The sequence below is a fragment of the Lissotriton vulgaris genome, chromosome 3_1, assembly GCF_964263255.1.
Source record: "Lissotriton vulgaris chromosome 3_1, aLisVul1.2, whole genome shotgun sequence".
NCBI lineage: Eukaryota > Metazoa > Chordata > Amphibia > Caudata > Salamandridae > Lissotriton > Lissotriton vulgaris.
This window is the reverse complement of record NC_141689.1, coordinates 2,116,517,950-2,116,536,965: the sequence shown is the minus strand read 5'-3', so window position 1 is coordinate 2,116,536,965 and position 19,016 is coordinate 2,116,517,950.

The window sequence follows — 19,016 nt, the reverse complement described above, 5'->3', positions numbered from 1 at the left end:
CAGCCCTCGACCCTTGCTTTGTTGCAGTTCCCGCCGGAACTCGAGCGACAGAGATCGACGAGATCAAGCTTGCCTGCCTTCTACCTGCCCGATCCACAGTCCCTGCAGAGCTGAGACCCGTGGAGGCGACCGGAAGCGTGGGGCACGCCATCTTGAAAAGGCCACGAGACGCTGACCGTGCAGCCCACGAGTGACCCTCGAAGCTGTACACCGGGGTTTGAGAAGCCCCAGCCCCGAGCTCCACTTGCACCAAAGCTCACCCCTCCACACTCGACGAGTGCTGCGTGGGGCCCTTCTGCCTGTGTGTGCTCGACGCGTTGGCCCGGTCACTTGCCAGCTGGCTTGTGGCCCCTGTGCCGACGAAACTTGAAATCCGACTTGCTTTTCTGGTTGCTCCAGATCTGCACCAGCTCCTGTGAAAAGGAGCACCCACTCTGACCCTCCTGGTTCGAGTGATAAGCAATCTCCCGGTTCTGCGTGGATTGCTTTTGCCAAGTGCTGTTTGCTGCAATCTTGAAGCCGACGGTGCTGACGGCGAGAGCCTACGTGGGACAGATCGTGACCTGCTCCTGGACGTCGCAGATGCCCCAGAGCCCACGTGACAGTGGAGAGAAGCCTATCGACAACCGCCTGATTGCGCCCGACATTGCCTGGTTCCGTCCTGGTTCCACCCTGGTCACTGCTGAGTGACCCAGACTCTGTCCCCTCTGCTTTCAGGTACTTTTCTACTTCGATCCACCCTTGGATCGCACCGGACACTTCTGCTTCACCGCGCCTGCAGCTGCAACAGCTCCAAGCACCAAGAACCTGCGTGACAGAACCCGACGCCACTTCGACCCTGTGCACCCACGGCCTGTGGGTGAGGTAACTTTGCAACGCCGGTGTCTTTACACTGGTACACACCTCTAGGGTCTGTGTCTAAAGTTTTGTGTTCCTAGGTTCAGCGGAAGTATCATTTAATTCACTTTAACTAACTTTTACGCACCATTGACATTACATTGGTGCGCGCCGCACTTTCCGTGCTGCACCCGTCTCCTGTGGGCTACTCCCGACTTCTTCATTGCTTGTCCTGACTGCTCCCAGCGAATCTCTAGGCCCTAGGCCTAACCATTGTTCGATAAGTGTTACTTATACCATTTTTTTAGTATATGGTCTGAGTGGCCCCCCGCCCTCAGCCATAATTGTGCCAACTTTATATGTTTAACAGTGCTTTTGATTTAACGCTTGTGCCCCTTTCCTCATAAAGAGTACTGGGGAGTAATTTAGAAATAAATACATATATTTTTACAATATATACTTGTGTGGTGTCCTTTCATTTGATTACAGGATTGTATGTGGTAAAACAGCTCGCTTAACACGACCTCTTAAGTTAAGCCTTTAAGGCTGCTTGGTCCATGCTACCACTAGGATAGCTTGTCTACAAGGTTGACTTACAACCTGACATCTTTGGGGTTTGTTTGGACTGATACCCAGTGGTTCCAGAATTGGAAACACTACATATCAGGCCAACTTCTCACATTGGTGTGCAGCGGTGCGGATTTGAGCTTGCTGTTTGTTTTACCATTGCAATCTTTATCAAATTGAAAGATCACATCAAGTACCTCTAGGTACATATAAATCAAAAGCTTAGCATATTAAGTTCTACTGAACTTAGTAGTTGTAGATTAAAGGGATTAGCACACCCTGACTACAACTCACTAGCAAGGTACAGTAGGAAACCACTTAGTGTAGGTAAGTGCACCACTTACACCTCACTAGCAGTCATGTCTGATGCAGATAGAGCCTCAGGCTCTGCTCCTGTAGAAGTTGATCCGATAGGGACAACATCCAGATATGACAACCTTAGCCACAAAGACCTGAGTGCCTTGTGCACAGCCAGGGGGCTAAAAAAGGGCAGAGGCCCTACCATTCCTTCCCTAATAGCTCTCCTAGAAAAGGATGATCTAGATAAGGTGAGTCAGGCTCCCTTAGGTGCAGGTGAAGGGATAAACTCCCCTGAGAATGAGGATCTTCCAGATGATGATGTAGTGGAGGAGGAAGAGGAAGAGGAAGGCTCTGATTTAGAAGAGCCTGAAGATCAGGATCAGAGGGGAAACCAGGTACAGGTTGCCAGCCTTAACCAGGCCAACTTGGACCTACATGGGAATGGGGGGGGCCAGCACCACCCCAGATCTCATAACCAAATTCTCCCAGGTAATAGGAGGGAGAGATCTCTATCAGGGGACTCTCACCTTTCTAGTGCCTCAAGAGAATCTCAAAGAGGAATGACTTCCTCCCAGAGAAAAGAGCATAGGGCCAGGATGAGGGCTGTCCAACTCCAAATAGAAAGGGAAGAGGTAGCCTTGGCTCAAGCTAAACTTGCTTTAGCAAGAGAGAGAAAATTGTGTGGCTTAGATGCCACTGGTGGCAGCAAAGTTCCTAAAGAAAAAGACAGGGCCTATGACAATAGAAACCTGACAAAAATTGTGCCCCCCTACAAGGAAGGGGATGATATCCACAAATGGATGACTGCTCTTGAGAGGGCCTGCATGGTACAGCAGGTCCCTGAGGATCAGTGGGCAGCAATTTTATGGTACTCCTTTTCTGAGAAAGGGAGGGACAGGCTCCTCACTGTTAGACCTGAGGATGCCAAAAACTACTCTGTTCTGAAGAGTGCTCTTATTGAAGGGTTTGGCCTAACCACTGAGCAATACAGGTTGTTGTTCAGAGACACCCAAAAAGCACAGACTCAGGACTGGACTGATTTTGTAGATTGTGCCACTAAGGCTCTGGAGGGTTGGCTGCAGGGAAGTAAAGTTTCAGACTATACAGGATTGTACAATCTTATGATGAGAGAACAGATCCTTAATAACTGTCAGAACCAGCTGTTGCATCAATACCTTGTTGACTCTGATTTGACCTCTCCCCAAGAATTGGGAAAGAAGGCAGACAAATGGGTCAGAACAAGGATTAAGCAGAAAAACCAGAACCAAGGTGACCAGAAGAAAACAGACCAGAAGGGTGGGAATCAGAAAGATAAAGAAAAGGACCAGAAGTCTTCAGGCCCCCAAACTAGCAATAAGGAGGGGGGTTCCCAAAATGGAAACAAGAAAAAGAAGAATGATGGCCCAAAGAAACCTTGGTGTAATACCTGCAAATCAGTTTCACACTGGGGCAGTGAATGCACTAAGAAAAATCCAGTCCCCACCACTGCAGCTCCTAAAGCAACTGCACCCCCTAGTACAGTCAGCAGTGGTGGTACACAGCCAAAGGGTTTAGTAGGGTTGACCCTGGGTACTGAGGTGGAATCTGGCCTAGTCAGAATCTCCACACAGGCAGTTCTCCTATATGATGTGGACTTATCTTTGCCCACTGCAGTAAGCCCCAGTAACCTGGGCAAATATAGGCAGACTCCCTTAATTAATGAGAAACTGGCTCAGGCCTACAGGGACACTTGTGCCAGTGTCACAATGGTGACACCTGGCTTTGTGGACCCTGGACAGATTGTACTAGGTGAAAGTTACCTAGTGACCAATGCAAGCAACTCCACTACTTCCCATAGTGTGGCTGTTGTGAACTTCTCCTGGGGAGGGGTAGATGGCCTAAAGAAAGTTGTTGTGAGTGCAGACCTCCCAGTAGACTGTCTGTTAGGCAATGATCTTGAAAGCTCAGTTTGGTCAGAAGTGGAGTACAGGACTCATGCAGAAATGCTAGGGATTTCAGCTCATGTCCTTGCAGTGACAAGGTCTCAGGCTAAGAAGTGCCTTCCTGAACCAGTGGTGGATCTTGAAACAATAGACCAACCACAACCCAAGAGGAGGAGCAAGAGGGTTAAGGCTGTGCCTTCCCACTTGCCCCAGGTTGAGGATCAAGTTTCACAGGAAACTGATTCTGCAGTCCAAGAGGAGACTGTCTCAGATGAGCTTGAACCTGAACAGGTTGAGTTTCTGGGGACAGGGGGACCCTCAAGGGCAGACCTGGGGCAGGCCCAATTAGATTGCCCTTCACTTGAACCCCTCAGACAGCAAGCTGCTGCTGAGGCTGCAGGGAATGCTCAAGGTACCCATAAGGTGTATTGGGATGAAGGGCTCCTTTATTCAGAGGCTAGAGACCCCAAGCCTGGCACCACCAGGAGGTTGGTTATACCTTTGAAGTTTAGGGGCTTCCTTCTTACCTTGGCCCATGATATTCCCCTTGCAGGACACTTAGGCCAGAATAAGACTTGGGACAGGCTTGTTCCACACTTTCACTGGCCTCACATGTCAGAAAATGTCAAGGAGTTTTGTCGCTCTTGTGTCACTTGCCAAGCCAGTGGCAAGTCAGGTGGCACAACAAAGGCCCCCCTGATACCACTACCTGTGGTGGGGGTACCCTTTGAAAGAGTTGGAATAGACATTGTGGGTCCCATGGATCCTCAAACAGCATCTGGGCACAGATTTATACTGGTGGTAGTGGATCATGCCACCAGGTACCCAGAGGCAATTCCCCTGAGGACCACCACAGCTCCTGTGGTGGCAAAAGCCCTCATTGCAGTTTTCTCAAGAGTGGGCTTTCCAAAGGAGGTTCTTTCAGACAGAGGTACTAACTTTATGTCTGGATACTTAAAAGCAATGTGGAAAGAGTGTGGAGTAAACTATAAGTTTACCACACCCTACCATCCACAGTGCAATGGGCTTGTGGAAAGGTTCAACAAGACCCTAAAGGGAATGATAAAAGGTTTACCAGAGAAGCTTAGGCGGAAATGGGACATCCTTTTACCCTGCTTGCTCTTTGCTTACAGAGAGGTCCCACAGAAGGGGGTTGGCTACAGCCCTTTTGAACTTTTGTTTGGCCACCCTGTAAGAGGTCCATTGAGTTTGGTGAAGGAAGGATGGGAGTTACCTCTCAAAAAGCCTAAACTAGACATTGTGGACTATGTACTTGGTCTCCGCTCCAGGATGGCTGAATACATGGAGAGAGCATCCAAAAACCTTGAGGCAAGTCAGGAATTACAGAAAGCCTGGCATGACCAAAAGGCTGTTATGGTTGAGTTCCAGCCAGGACAGAAGGTGTGGGTGTTGGACCCAGTGGGGCCAGCAGCTCTCCAGGACAAATGGACTGGACCCTACCCTATCATTGAAAAGAAGGGAGAAGTCACCTACTTGGTTGACTTTGGTACCCCTAGGAGCCCCCACAGGGTGCTCCATGTGAACAGATTGAAAGCATTTGTTGACAGGGAGGACATGAGTCTCCTCATGGCCACAGATGGGGAACAGGAGGAAGAGAGTGACCCTCTCCCAGACCTGCTTTCCCAGAACCCTGATGATGGTTCAGTTGATGGAGTAGCCTTGGCAGGCAGCCTCACTGAGCAGCAACAGGTGGACTGCAGACAGGTGTTGCAGGCCCACAGACAATTGTTTTCACTCACACCCAGTCAGACTAACTGGTGCACCCATGAGGTGGACACTGGTGACAATCTGCCTGTGAAGAATAAGATCTACAGGCAACCTGACCATGTCAGGGATTGTATAAAGGCTGAGGTGCAAAAGATGTTGGAGCTTGGAGTGATTGAGCCATCAGAGAGCCCATGGGCTAGCCCAGTGGTCCTTGTGCCAAAACCTCATACCAAAGATGGGAAGAGAGAAATGAGGTTTTGTGTGGACTACAGAGGTCTCAATGCTGTCACTAGGACAGATGCTCATCCCATTCCAAGAGCAGATGAGCTCATTGATAAATTGGCTTCTGCCAAGTTTCTGAGCACATTTGATTTGACAGCTGGCTACTGGCAAATCAGACTAGCTGAGGAGTCAAAAGCCAAAACAGCATTTTCGACCCCTAGTGGACATTATCAGTTTGTGGTAATGCCCTTTGGCTTGAAGAATGCACCTGCCACTTTCCAAAGGTTGGTGAACCAAGTCCTTGCTGGGTTGGATGACTTTTGTGCAGCATATCTAGATGATATTGCTGTCTTTAGCTCCACCTGGGAGGATCACCTGATCCACCTGAAGAAGGTTCTGGAGGCCCTGCAAAAGGCAGGCCTGACTATCAAGGCTACTAAGTGCCAGATAGGGCAGAGCAAGGTTGTGTACTTGGGCCACCTAGTAGGTGGGGGTCAAGTTCAACCACTGGAGAGCAAGATCCAGACCATACAGGACTGGGCTCCTCCAACTACCCAGACACAAGTCAGAGCCTTCTTGGGCCTGACTGGGTATTACAGAAAATTTGTAAAGAACTATGGGTCCATTGTGACACCATTGAATGACTTGACATCCAAGAAGATGCCCAAAAAGGTTCAGTGGACAGTTAGCTGTCAAAAGGCATTTGATGACCTGAAGAAGGCCATGTGCTCTGCACCTATCCTGAAGAGTCCTGACTACTCCAAACAGTTCATTGTACAGACAGATGCTTCTGAGTTGGGGGTGGGAGCTGTGCTTTCACAACTTAATCAAGATGGTCAAGACCAGCCCATTGCTTTTATTAGCAGAAGGCTGACCCCCAGGGAGAAACGTTGGTCAGCTATTGAGAGGGAGGCCTTTGCTGTGGTTTGGGCCCTGAAGAAGTTGAGGCCATACTTGTTTGGTACTCACTTCCTAATTCAGACAGACCATAAGCCCCTCTTGTGGCTAAATCAGATGAAGGGTGAAAATCCCAAACTGCTCAGGTGGTCCATTTCCCTACAGGGGATGGACTTTACAGTGGAGCACCGCCCAGGGACTGACCATGGTAATGCAGATGGTCTCTCCAGGTACTTCCACTTAGAACATGAAGACTTATCTGGTCAAGGTTAAGTTTAATGTCCCTGCGTTTGGGGGGGGGGTTATGTAGGAGAGTAGGGTCTGCTATCCTATGGTCACCCCAATTTTTGCTTTTTGCTTCACTGGTTTTCGACTTACTGAGGCTGTGGGCCTGCTAATCAGACCCCCAGCCTGCTGTTCTCTCTCTAAATTTATAATACATGTGCTATAGGTACATACCACAATTGGAAATGGACTCCTTGTCAGCCCCTGTACCATGCACTATAGGTGCTCAGGGCATAGGTGCCACCAAGGCCTACCAGGGGCTGAAGCATAGCTTTTGCCACCCCTGGCTGGTTCTTAAATTGACACAACTGGCTGATCACTCAGCTGGGGCAAGTGGGTGTAATCACCCCTTGCTTAGATATAGTATACCTATATCTAACCCTATATCTGGACACATATATAACCTGTGAGCCACTCCTATGGAAGGCCTCATCAATCCTGGAGGCAGAGTGCGTGGTTTTATGTGAGATGGAGCTCTGGCATGAGCTGAGCCTGTCTGCAGCTGTCGGGAACAACTCCCTAAGCTGATCCGGGATAATGCCATACCATATACTCTTAAGCGCCTTATAATCCTCGCGGTTATATAGCAACTTTGGTTTGGCTTTATCAAAACATGTCGTGTAAGGTGTCATACGAATTGGAATACTACCCCCTCGCCAGTTCTGGCGACGGGGGTAGCATTCCACCCTTCTAGAGGGAGAAGACATGTTACTTTACTGAAACGCGGTTGATTTAAAATGAGCCTCAGATCCACAAAATGGATGCCCCTGCCACAGACACGGGTCTGGCCTCCTGCTGCTGACCGAAACCCGGCAGAGGAGGCCTGGACAAAGAGTTTCCTGTCACAGGGCGGTGTCAAACCACCCCAGACAGGAGATAGTGGATTGGAGTAGGGAGGTTTCAAAGAAACCAGACACTGCCTGGGGAGCACAAGGCTGCCCCTTGCAGGATCCGGCCAAACCGGTTCTGGGGCCTCCCAGCCCCTGTCCCAGCGCGGCCAGGATCAAAGGAGAGGGGTGTAACCACCCCCTTCCTGGGTCCCACCCATAGGAGGGGACCTAGCAGGATGTCCAACCCCCTAGATTCGAATAAGAGGGGGAGCAGTCCCAACGGACTTCAGATCATCCTGAAGAAACATAAGAAACGAAATCTGGACCCTTCGACTTTCTACACGACGTGAGAAGACTGAAGAATCTCCCTTGTGGTCAAGGAGTGACCACCCTGTGCAAACAGGCACCATCCAGCCCTCGACCCTTGCTTTGTTGCAGTTCCCGCCGGAACTCGAGCGACAGAGATCGACGAGATCAAGCTTGCTTGCCTTCTACCTGCCCGATCCACAGTCCCTGCAGAGCTGAGACCCGTGGAGGCGACCGGAAGCGTGGGGCACGCCATCTTGAAAAGGCCACGAGACGCTGACCGTGCAGCCCACGAGTGACCCTCGAAGCTGTACACCGGGGTTTGAGAAGCCCCAGCCCCGAGCTCTACTTGCACCAAAGCTCACCCCTCCACACTCGACGAGTGCTGCGTGGGGCCCTTCTGCCTGTGTGTGCTCGACGCGTTGGCCCGGTCACTTGCCAGCTGGCTTGTGGCCCCTGTGCCGACGAAACTTGAAATCCGACTTGCTTTTCTGGTTGCTCCAGATCTGCACCAGCTCCTGTGAAAAGGAGCACCCACTCTGACCCTCCTGGTTCGAGTGATAAGCAATCTCCCGGTTCTGCGTGGATTGCTTTTGCCAAGTGCTGTTTGCTGCAATCTTGAAGCCGACGGTGCTGATGGCGAGAGCCTACGTGGGACAGATCGTGACCTGCTCCTGGACGTCGCAGATGCCCCAGAGCCCACGTGACAGTGGAGAGAAGCCTATCGACAACCGCCTGATTGCGCCCGACATTGCCTGGTTCCGTCCTGGTTCCACCCTGGTCACTGCTGAGTGACCCAGACTCTGTCCCCTCTGCTTTCAGGTACTTTTCTACTTCGATCCACCCTTGGATCGCACCGGACACTTCTGCTTCACCGCGCCTGCAGCTGCAACAGCTCCAAGCACCAAGAACCTGCGTGACAGAACCCGACGCCACTTCGACCCTGTGCACCCACGGCCTGTGGGTGAGGTAACTTTGCAACGCCGGTGTCTTTACACTGGTACACACCTCTAGGGTCTGTGTCTAAAGTTTTGTGTTCCTAGGTTCAGCGGAAGTATCATTTAATTCACTTTAACTAACTTTTACGCACCATTGACATTACATTGGTGCGCGCCGCACTTTCCGTGCTGCACCCGTCTCCTGTGGGCTACTCCCGACTTCTTCATTGCTTGTCCTGACTGCTCCCAGCGAATCTCTAGGCCCTAGGCCTAACCATTGTTCGATAAGTGTTACTTATACCATTTTTTTAGTATATGGTCTGAGTGGCCCCCCGCCCTCAGCCATAATTGTGCCAACTTTATATGTTTAACAGTGCTTTTGATTTAACGCTTGTGCCCCTTTCCTCATAAAGAGTACTGGGGAGTAATTTAGAAATAAATACATATATTTTTACAATATATACTTGTGTGGTGTCCTTTCATTTGATTACAGGATTGTATGTGGTAAAACAGCTCGCTTAACACGACCTCTTAAGTTAAGCCTTTAAGGCTGCTTGGTCCATGCTACCACTAGGATAGCTTGTCTACAAGGTTGACTTACAACCTGACATCTTTGGGGTTTGTTTGGACTGATACCCAGTGGTTCCAGAATTGGAAACACTACATATCAGGCCAACTTCTCACAGTGTGTGTACAAAAAAATTGCCAACTTCACCTTACTTGACACCTCCCAATTGAGGAAAACAAACCAGTATTACTATATGGTCTGTTTGGTATATTTACTTAATACCTTTTTGCTTTTTATTTCATTATATTCAAAAAAGTTTAGGTACAAAAAAGACACTAAAATACATTCAACAATTCCTTTTTTTTTATTTTTTATTCATCAACATCAAGATTACAATTTCATTTTCATCATGTATTTCACCAAGATAAGAAAATCAGATAACATTCATTATAACAAATTAATTCCTTAAAAAGTTCATAAATTCTTACATTCATTTAGTAAGTTCTATCCATACTGGTTCTTCCTGACTCAGCGTAAAACAAATTGTTAATTATCTTACTGTATGCTTACGGCTCCCCCAGCCTTTGCTTCCATTCTATTATTGGAGCCCATATTTGTCTCGCAGCTTCTCTTCTTACCCTTCCCTTTTTTTCATATAAAGCCTGTTCCAAGGTAAAGATCGCCAACAGCCTGGAAACCCATTGTTGTGATGTCGGTGGTCTGGGATCTTTCCATAGCGACGCTATACATAATCTACTTAGTACCATGGCTATATACAGAAACTCATAGTGAGGTACTTCCAAGCCATCCTTAGTTACTCCTAAAATCATTACTTCATCCGACAATGCTATATTGATTCCCAATGAATTATTTAAAAACTGTTCCAATTCTTGTTTATAGCTATCTAAAACAGGACATGAAGCAAACATATGAATCGTATCTGCTTGGGTAGATTGACATCTTGGACAGGTTATGCCGCTTATTCCACCCCACTGTGCCACCCTGTGGGGGTTATGATACAATTCAAACAATGTTTTATATTGCTGGGTTTGCAAATTTGTTGTTCTCAGCACCGTATTTGACATTTTTAATGATTTCTCAGCCTCATTCCCTGTCAGCCCCAATTTAGTTCCCCATTTCTCAAAATTTTTTCTGAGTCATCCTCCTTGTATTTACATATTTCGCCATACAACTGCGATATGGAACACCCTGTTTCTTTTCTTATGTCTTCCATCAAATCTACCTTTTGCATGTCAACATCCCCACCCCGCTTTCTTGATAGGACTGACCTAATTTGTAGATATTTATAAAAATCTCTATGCCTTAAATTATATAGCCGTTGCGCGTTTTCATATGTGATGATTACCCCTGACGCCCCTATAAGGTCTCCTATAGTTCTTACCCCTTGCCAGTCCCAATCTTTCATTATGGAATCATGGAATATTCCTGGGAGCGATGGATTCCCATATAGCGGTGTATAGTAGTTCATTCTACCCAATTTTAACTTCTTCTTAATGGTAGACCATATAGTTATTGCAGCCCCCAGGGTCTTAAAGCGTACCTTCTTGTAATAACTTTTCTCATCATATTTGAGCAACCATCTATCCGAGTCCTTAACCAAAAGCTCGTATACATCCGGAATCGTATCCCACCCTCTCCATTTATCCGTTATATCCCCCCCCAGCATCCCTCTTATATATTGTAAAACTGTTGCCCAATAATAGGCTTTGAAATCGGGAAGCATCAACCCGCCACGTTCTCGGGACAGCGATAGAAATTTTTGGCTGCGACGTGTTCTTCCTCCTGCCCATATAAACCTGTTTGTTACCCCTTCTAGCTCCCTGAACCATTTATTATCAAATAACAGGGGAATGGTCCTAAAAAGATAAAGCACTTTAGGCAAAAAAGACATTTTTATCAGGTTGCACCGGCCGATTGTAGTCAAATGTAGATTGTTTAATCGATTAAAATCAATTTTAGCCTTACGTATTATAGGTTCTAAATTTTTTCCCACTACTGTTGAGATATCAGAGGCGATTAAAACCCCTAAATATACCGCTGTCTCAGTGGCTCTTTGATCTGCGAGCGTTATTTTTTGATTTATTACAACTTGTGTTTTATCTACGTTTAGCTTATATCCTGATAGTTTTCCGTATATAGCTGCCTCTGTTTCTATCGCTCGTAATGCCATTTCTGGATCACAGGATGTGATCGCCAGATCATCCGCATACCCCAGAATTTTTGTTTCATGGCCGTTCAAAACAATTGGCCGTATGTCTATATTCTGCTCTATTCTCCTTATAAATGCGTCTATATATAGGGCGAAGAGAAGTGGAGAACAAGGACATCCTTGTCTGGTTCCCCGCCCAATCATTATCGCATTGCTCATTTCACCCATAATTCTAAGTTTTATTCTTGGATTAGTATATAGTGCCCTTACAGCCTTTAAAAAACCGCTCCCAAGGTTTACCTTCTCTAATACTGCCCAGAGGAATCCCCACGAGACCCTATCAAATGCTTTTTCTGCATCTAATAATATTAGTGACATAGGGTCTCGTGAGGCTGCCGTTCCATCAAACAGGGTTACAACTCTCCTGATATGTTCTGTAGTGCCTCTCCCAGGGATGAACCCATGCTGTCTGGGGGATACTATCTTGCCTATTACCCTCCCTAATCTATTTGCCATGATTTTCGAATAAATTTTCGCATCGCTATTCATTAAACTTATTGGTCTATATGACCCAGGATTAGTTGGAGGTTTATTTTTTTTAATAAACACTATCATAGTTGCTTCACTCCAAGATTCTGGGGGAGGGATACCTTTTTGAATATTGATTATTAAATTATAAAAATCCCCTTCTATTTCAGGCAAAAAGATTTTATAGAATTCTAATGGTATAGAATCTGGTCCAACAGCTTTCCCTGCTGGAAGATCCAAAATTGCTCTATGCATTTCCCCCCGATTAAACATCATTTCCAAAGCCCCTTTATCAGCAACATCTAGTTTTTCTAAATTTGCTCCTTCGAGAAATTCCTCTATCTCATGCTTCTCGCCCCCTTGATCAGGATTATAAAGTATTTGATAAAATTCTTGAAACTTGGCACATATATCCCTTGGTGCTGTCACCATACTGCCATCTTGAAGCATTACCTCTGCAATATCACCCTTTGTAGCCGCCTGTCTTGTTCGCGAGGCTAATATGTGGCCGATCTGTTCGCTGTATTCATACTGTTCCTTCCTCCAAGCCAGGTATTTCCCTGCTGCTTTAGATGCGAATATCTCCCCCACAGCAGCTTTAGCCACTGCTAATCTCTGTGATATTACAATAATGTCTTGTTTAGACCTTATAGCTACACCAAGTTTGCCACCGTTCTTATTCTCCCTGCCATCTCCTCCCTTTCTGCCTTGTTTCGTCTAACTGAATAGCTGAGTGTCTCCCCCCTTATGCCTGCTTTCATTGTATCCCAGACTATAGCTGGGGAAGCTGTTCCTCTATTAACCTCAAAAAATTCTTTCAGCCATCCTCTCATAGATTCAATATACTTGGCATCTTGTAGCAGAGCCCTCTCGAATGTCCAATTTGAACTTTGATTATTTTGTGTTGAAATTTCGACGTCTAAAATCAGTGGATTATGATCCGACATAACTCGGGGAAGCTTGCTCACTTTGCCCATAGTAGCTATTGTAGGGGATACCAAAAAATAATCTAGTCTTGCTAATATTTTGTGAGGTGCGGAAAAATACGTGCTACCACCCCACGACATTATGCTGTTGTTCCCAAATGTCTATTAAGCCATTATCTTCCATTAGCCTCATCAAAGCTGTGTGGCTTCTCTTTTTCCTCCCCCTAAAATTTTTCGGATCATGCTTCCATAAACCGTTCAGACCATTAATGTTAAGATCTCCACATACCACCAGGGGTTGGGGCCAATTAGCCAGTTTTGTATTCATCAAATTAAGCATTTCAGGATCATCAACTGTCGGGGCGTATACTGTACATAAAGTAAAATTAAATCCCTTCACCTGGCATTCCATCAGCACCCAACGTCCATATGAATCAGCTTTTTGCCTTTTAACATTCACCATACCTTGCCGTGCTAATACCGCCACCCCTCGTGTCCTCGTCCCTTGTGTTGTGTAAGCAAGCAATTGAAAACCTAGCTGCCCCAATAATCCCTTCTGGGACACCTCTATATGGGTCTCCTGTAGACAGAGCAAATCAACATGAATTGTTTTTAGATATCCCCTCAGCTCCCTTCGCTTCCTTCCGTCATTCAGTCCACATATATTCAATGTACCTATCCGCATTGATATTCTTGTTTTATCCTCTGTTCGGCATACAGTTTTTCTACAGCTCTCTCATCTTTTAAAAGATGATCCTCCCCTTGTTCTATCTTGTCTTGATGTGATGTTTTTTTTTGTTTTTTTCCCCCTCCCCTTTCCCCTCCCCCCTCCCCTTCTCCCCCCCCCACCTATTAGAGCAAGCAGGCCGCTGGCCTCTGTGATGGAGTCTGGCTATCGACTCCCCTTTGCCGACCTTTATAATTAAATTAAATCACCTGGATTAGTTACTTCACTCTGATTTCTCCTTAAAAACCCCTTTAACCAGATCCCCCGTGAAATTACCAATGGTCTCGTCATTTCATTCCATTTGTCCATATTGCCCATATATTATCCCCAATCAAAATTTGCAATTCTTGTCCTCTCTCAATCATATACTATCTCTTGTATACGTTTAACAAGGCTAAACCCCTCTTAGACCAACTTGTCTCTTGCTAAGCAAGCGTGTTAATTAATGAAAGCATCGCCGCTGAAATCTTCAAGGTTTGTCTCTAGCTTCACTGCTGGTTTCACCACTGGTTCGAATCATATCCATATATTCTTTTGCTTGGATTTCAGAAAAGAAGACCTTAGTAGAGTTCTCTTGGATTATCTTTAGTTTTGCCGGGTTCATTAAATAGGCCTGCAGGCCCATCTTATGGCATGGATCCAGTAATTCTCTCAGTCTCCACCTTCTTTCGACTGTGCTATGACAGTAATCTGGGGTTGAGAAGAAGGATCGATTCTCAAATGTACGTTTAGCGTTGGGGCGAGCTTTTGCATACACCTCTTCCCTCAGCAAAAAGTTGCCGAAATATACTAACAAGGCTCTTGGTCTTGGTACCCCCTCTGTAGTGGAGGGCCCTTTCTTTTTTAAAGTCAGTGGGAACCTGTGCACTCTTTGCACTTCCCTGTCCCAATCCCAATGATTCAGTTCCGGGAAGGCTCCTTTGAACATTCTCAGGGCATACGCCCTAATATCCCCGCCTTCGGCCCCTTCTTCTATACCCAGAATTCTGAGATTGTTTCGTCTCTGACGATTCTCTATATCCTCCAGCTTCCACTGGGCATCCACCATCTGTTTTTCATATCCCATCAGTCTAGTCGAGTCTTTGGCTTGTTAATCCTCCATCATCCCCGTTCGGTCTTCCAGATGTGTCATCCTCGTATTTGTGGCTGTGCATATCTTGGCTACCTTCTTTATAGCTCCTTGCAAGTGTTTAGTTGCTAAGCGGTTTTTTTTCCCCTCTGCTTTTGTAGCATCCTGCAATTGTTTGATTGAGTTTAATATTAGCTGAAGAGTGGGTTCCGCTGACTGTGTCTGTCCGTGTACCCCCCCAGCTTTAGGATCCTCTTTCTCAGTCTGAATTTCATTATAAATCTGCTGTGTATCTGAGTAATCCCAGTTTAAAGCTGCTTCTGTTTCAGTACTTGCCACACTTATACGTCTGCGGCTGCTGCCTGCTTTCTCTTGTGACTGTGTACTTCTTTGTTGCCGAGACAGCCTTTTTTTCCTTGGTTCTTGACTTGGTTCTTGACTTTTCCCCTTTCGTGAGGATCCGCTTCCCCCTTCCAAACTTAAAGACAAGCTTGAGTCGGTACTTATCCCGCCATTTTCCTCCAAGCCTGAGCATGTCTTCTCAGATGCATCTGACCCATCTGTTACTGAGAAAAATGTGTCCACTGGATCTATGTTATCCTCTAGCCCACTCTGGCCCCTATTTGCAGTTATTTTCTGTACCAATATTCCAGTTTGTTTTGCTAGGGTAGTTATTGTCTCTGGAGTCCCTATGATTGTAACCCTGCTTATTGCCGCTGTTGTTTCTTCATTAGGTCGTGTGTTTTCCTCTGTACTGTCCATAATGTCATTGAGGTCCATAATGTTACTCCACTGAGTCTCTGCTAGAGGGGTACCAGGTAGCTCAGAGGTATTGGCAGTGCTCTCTTTGGCTGTGTTAGCTATGTTTGAAGGGGTAAAGTATCCTGTTATACCCTTTGATTGACCAGATGACTGTGTAGCATTTATCGCAGCCTGTTTCCTGGTTCTCGCTTTGCTACTGGTAGCTGCTCCTTCCTCATTCATAGCTTGTAGATCCTTGTCTCCCCCTTTATTTTTCACGACTTGCCCTGAAGCTTGTTTCTCAGCCCCTTCAGGTACTTTTGCTTTCCCACCTCGAGCAGTTTTTGGAGCCATTTTAACCCCTTTAATAGTTTTAATAGCTGCAACCACCTCTGATACCTCTGCCTCTGTCTCTGTTGCCAAATTAAAATGGTGCTGTTGATTATACTGTCTCTGCCAGCCTTTCTGCCGTTTTATACCTGGCAGACTCCAATTCAGGCTCAGATTCAGGCACCAGCGTAGTGAGTAGCTTCCTGCTGCACTCACTAAGCCCCCAGCTCTGCCTGTTCGAGTTGTCAATGCCAGCACGTTTCTCACACCCCCTCTGGCCCCATGCGCCGCTACTGTCTTACTAGATACACCAGCCTTGCAGTCCTTTGAAGTGATGACACAAAAACCTGAGCAGCAATGTGACCGTGTGTGCTGTGTAAGCCACTGCAGCTGCCAGTTGCACCACGTCCGCTGTCTTCGTCTCGGCTGCTGGCTTTGATGGTTCTGTAGCGTTTCAGCGGGTGCTCTACTCCTCTGAGCTCCGCTATCCCTCCTACGTCGCAGGCAGCTACCTCTTTCGAAAACGCCTCGCACTCCGCTAGCTCCGCAGATTCCGCCGATACCGCCTCTTCTGCTATGCTGCCAAGAGCGCCATGAGGGTTGCACCTCAGCTACTGCTGTCGCAGCCGCTGCCAAAGCTGTCATTGCAGCAGAGATCGACTCCAGCGCATCACCAAACTCCATTCAGGTATTGCTGGAAAAGCGTCTTGTTTTGCTAGAGATCAGCGTGTATCTTCTGCTTCTATACTGTATCTAATCCATATTCCTCAAAAACGAGCTGGTCGGCATCGGAGTGTTCTTCTCTAGCCGACTAGCCAGACGCCATCTTGCTCCTCCTTCGAAAATACATTCAACAATTCCAACGTAAATTTTCAAAGCAAATTACATTCCACATTGCATATATAAACACCACATAAATTACATTACATATATAGACACCATATTCATTTTGATCAACAATTAGACTCACATAAATGATATCTAACTAAACAAAGGACAAAGTGAACATTTAAATACTATTATTCAACAAGTAGCAAATTAGTGCATATTAAATTTGTCAAAGTCATTAAATGTACTGCAAATTAATGCATTCCATATTCAAAAGCCGACGCGTTTCGAACCCATTCCTGTCACTGTATGGGTTCTCATCAGGGCTCTGTCATTTTTATTTATCTACAGGATATATGTAAAAAAGAAAAAATGAGATTCTATTTTAGTATTTGGATAGAATTCTTGTCAATCACCTCTCTACCATTCGCGGAATGACGAAACCAGTACCTGAATCGTTGCTGGTCGTATGCTCTAGTATTCACTTTCTAGATCATGTGTTTCTTTAGCTATAATGTGAAGTATCATTATCAGGATTTTTATTTTCTTTGAGAGCTCTGGAGTTCGTATGCAAAAGCATTGCTACACAGCCTACCTTTTACGATCTTTGTCTTTGTGTTTGCACCCTTATCGATTTTTTTCGTAATATTAACGATTACTGTGAAGAAATGGAAACATTTAATTTAATATAAGTTTTTCCATTGGGTTTGTTTGTCTGCTAGTTCTCCCATAAAGGCGACTTTAAAGGCATACCTTTTTTTTGCTTCAGCGCCTTCATGCGCGGGGTGCTGCACGTCTCGGATTTATTTTATGCAATGGAAGGAGTAGTCCTCGTGTTTCTAAAAATTATTCAAAGACAAACGGGGGAGAGTTCTATCACCCATGTGCACTCATTTTATATAAGTGTTTCCGCATTGCTTCTAAATCGGTTAGGCATACCTGCTTTCTTTAGATGCGCGGTCCCGCACTGTATTTAAAAAAACATCTTGTTTTACTTCGCAATTGCTGTGTTCCCCTCCATCGCTGGTCTCCTGTGATTACACGGAAACACAAATTAAGTGTCTGATGCATGTAACTTAGTATCTATTCGCATAAATGTATCGCGCATCTTACCTCTTTGTTGTGTGTGCCGAGTATAAATCTGCTGTGTCCATTAACCTCGCGGCCATCTTGTAACGTGTTATTTATATGCGTGCCTACAATGGATGGGGGCCATCTTGGAACAGACTAGTTTCCAAGTTTGATGGGGGCCATCTTGGAACGGACTAATTTCCAAGTTTGCTAGTGTGTTGTATTGCTGTACCCACTTTTTATTATTCAGTATTCCAGTAATACCCCATACTTTTCAATGTACATATGGCAGTCTACAGAAGTTAGACATTTCTGTGGCATACCACCAAGTGAATTTGCATCCGGAATCTCGACCTTTGACTTCTTTTGTCACACCTTTAGGGTTTTTTCGTAATTGTTGAATGCTATTTGGTTTGACATCAGCCTCTGCAGTTTTTCAGGGGATCATGCTGAATATTTTTCAAGAGATGCAAAGAGTGTTATGTTTCCAGGACTGTATTATTGTGGTGGGTAGGTCATTTGAAGATCACAATGAATTGTTCAATGACGTACTGAGGAGAATTGGAGACCATTGATTAACCATAAAAAAGGAGAAATGCCAATTAAGAAGAGAACAAGTGAACTATCTAGGGCATGAGATATCTTCTAGCGGGATAAGACCAAAGGGGAGCATGGTGAAAGCAATTGTATATGCTCCTCATCCTGGTGACAAAGAACAATTGTAATCATTTCTGGGCCTTGCAGCATACTGTTCTCAGTTTGTTTCTAATTTTTCTGACATAGTGGAGCCCATGAGAGCATTGTTGAAAAAAGGAGTGCTGTTTGAATGGGGAACGACATGTGAGACTACGTTTAATGATATTAAATGGTCACAGGTTTGTGCACTTACCATGGGTCACTTTGACGTTAAAAAGAAACTACGATGGCGACAGATGCAAACAATGTGGGGTTGGGTGCGTTTTTAACCCAGAGTTGACGATGAAGAGATAGTGATTGGATTTGCACCTTGTTGGTTGCAGGGTGCGGAGCGATCATATTCTGCTAAGAAAGCATTAGCTTGTTGTTGGGGAATTAATCATTTCAGATTTTACTGATGGGGTTTGTCTTTTGTGCTTAGGGCAGACCATAAGCCTTTACTGCATATCTTCAAAGGTGGTAGGGGTCTTGAAGGAAATGTTACACCACATAGTTCTAGATGGTTGCTATCTGTGAAGGATTTAAATTTTATTATTGAATTGGTCTGATGGAAAAGAAATGTGATAGCTGATTACTTATAGCCTACGTCT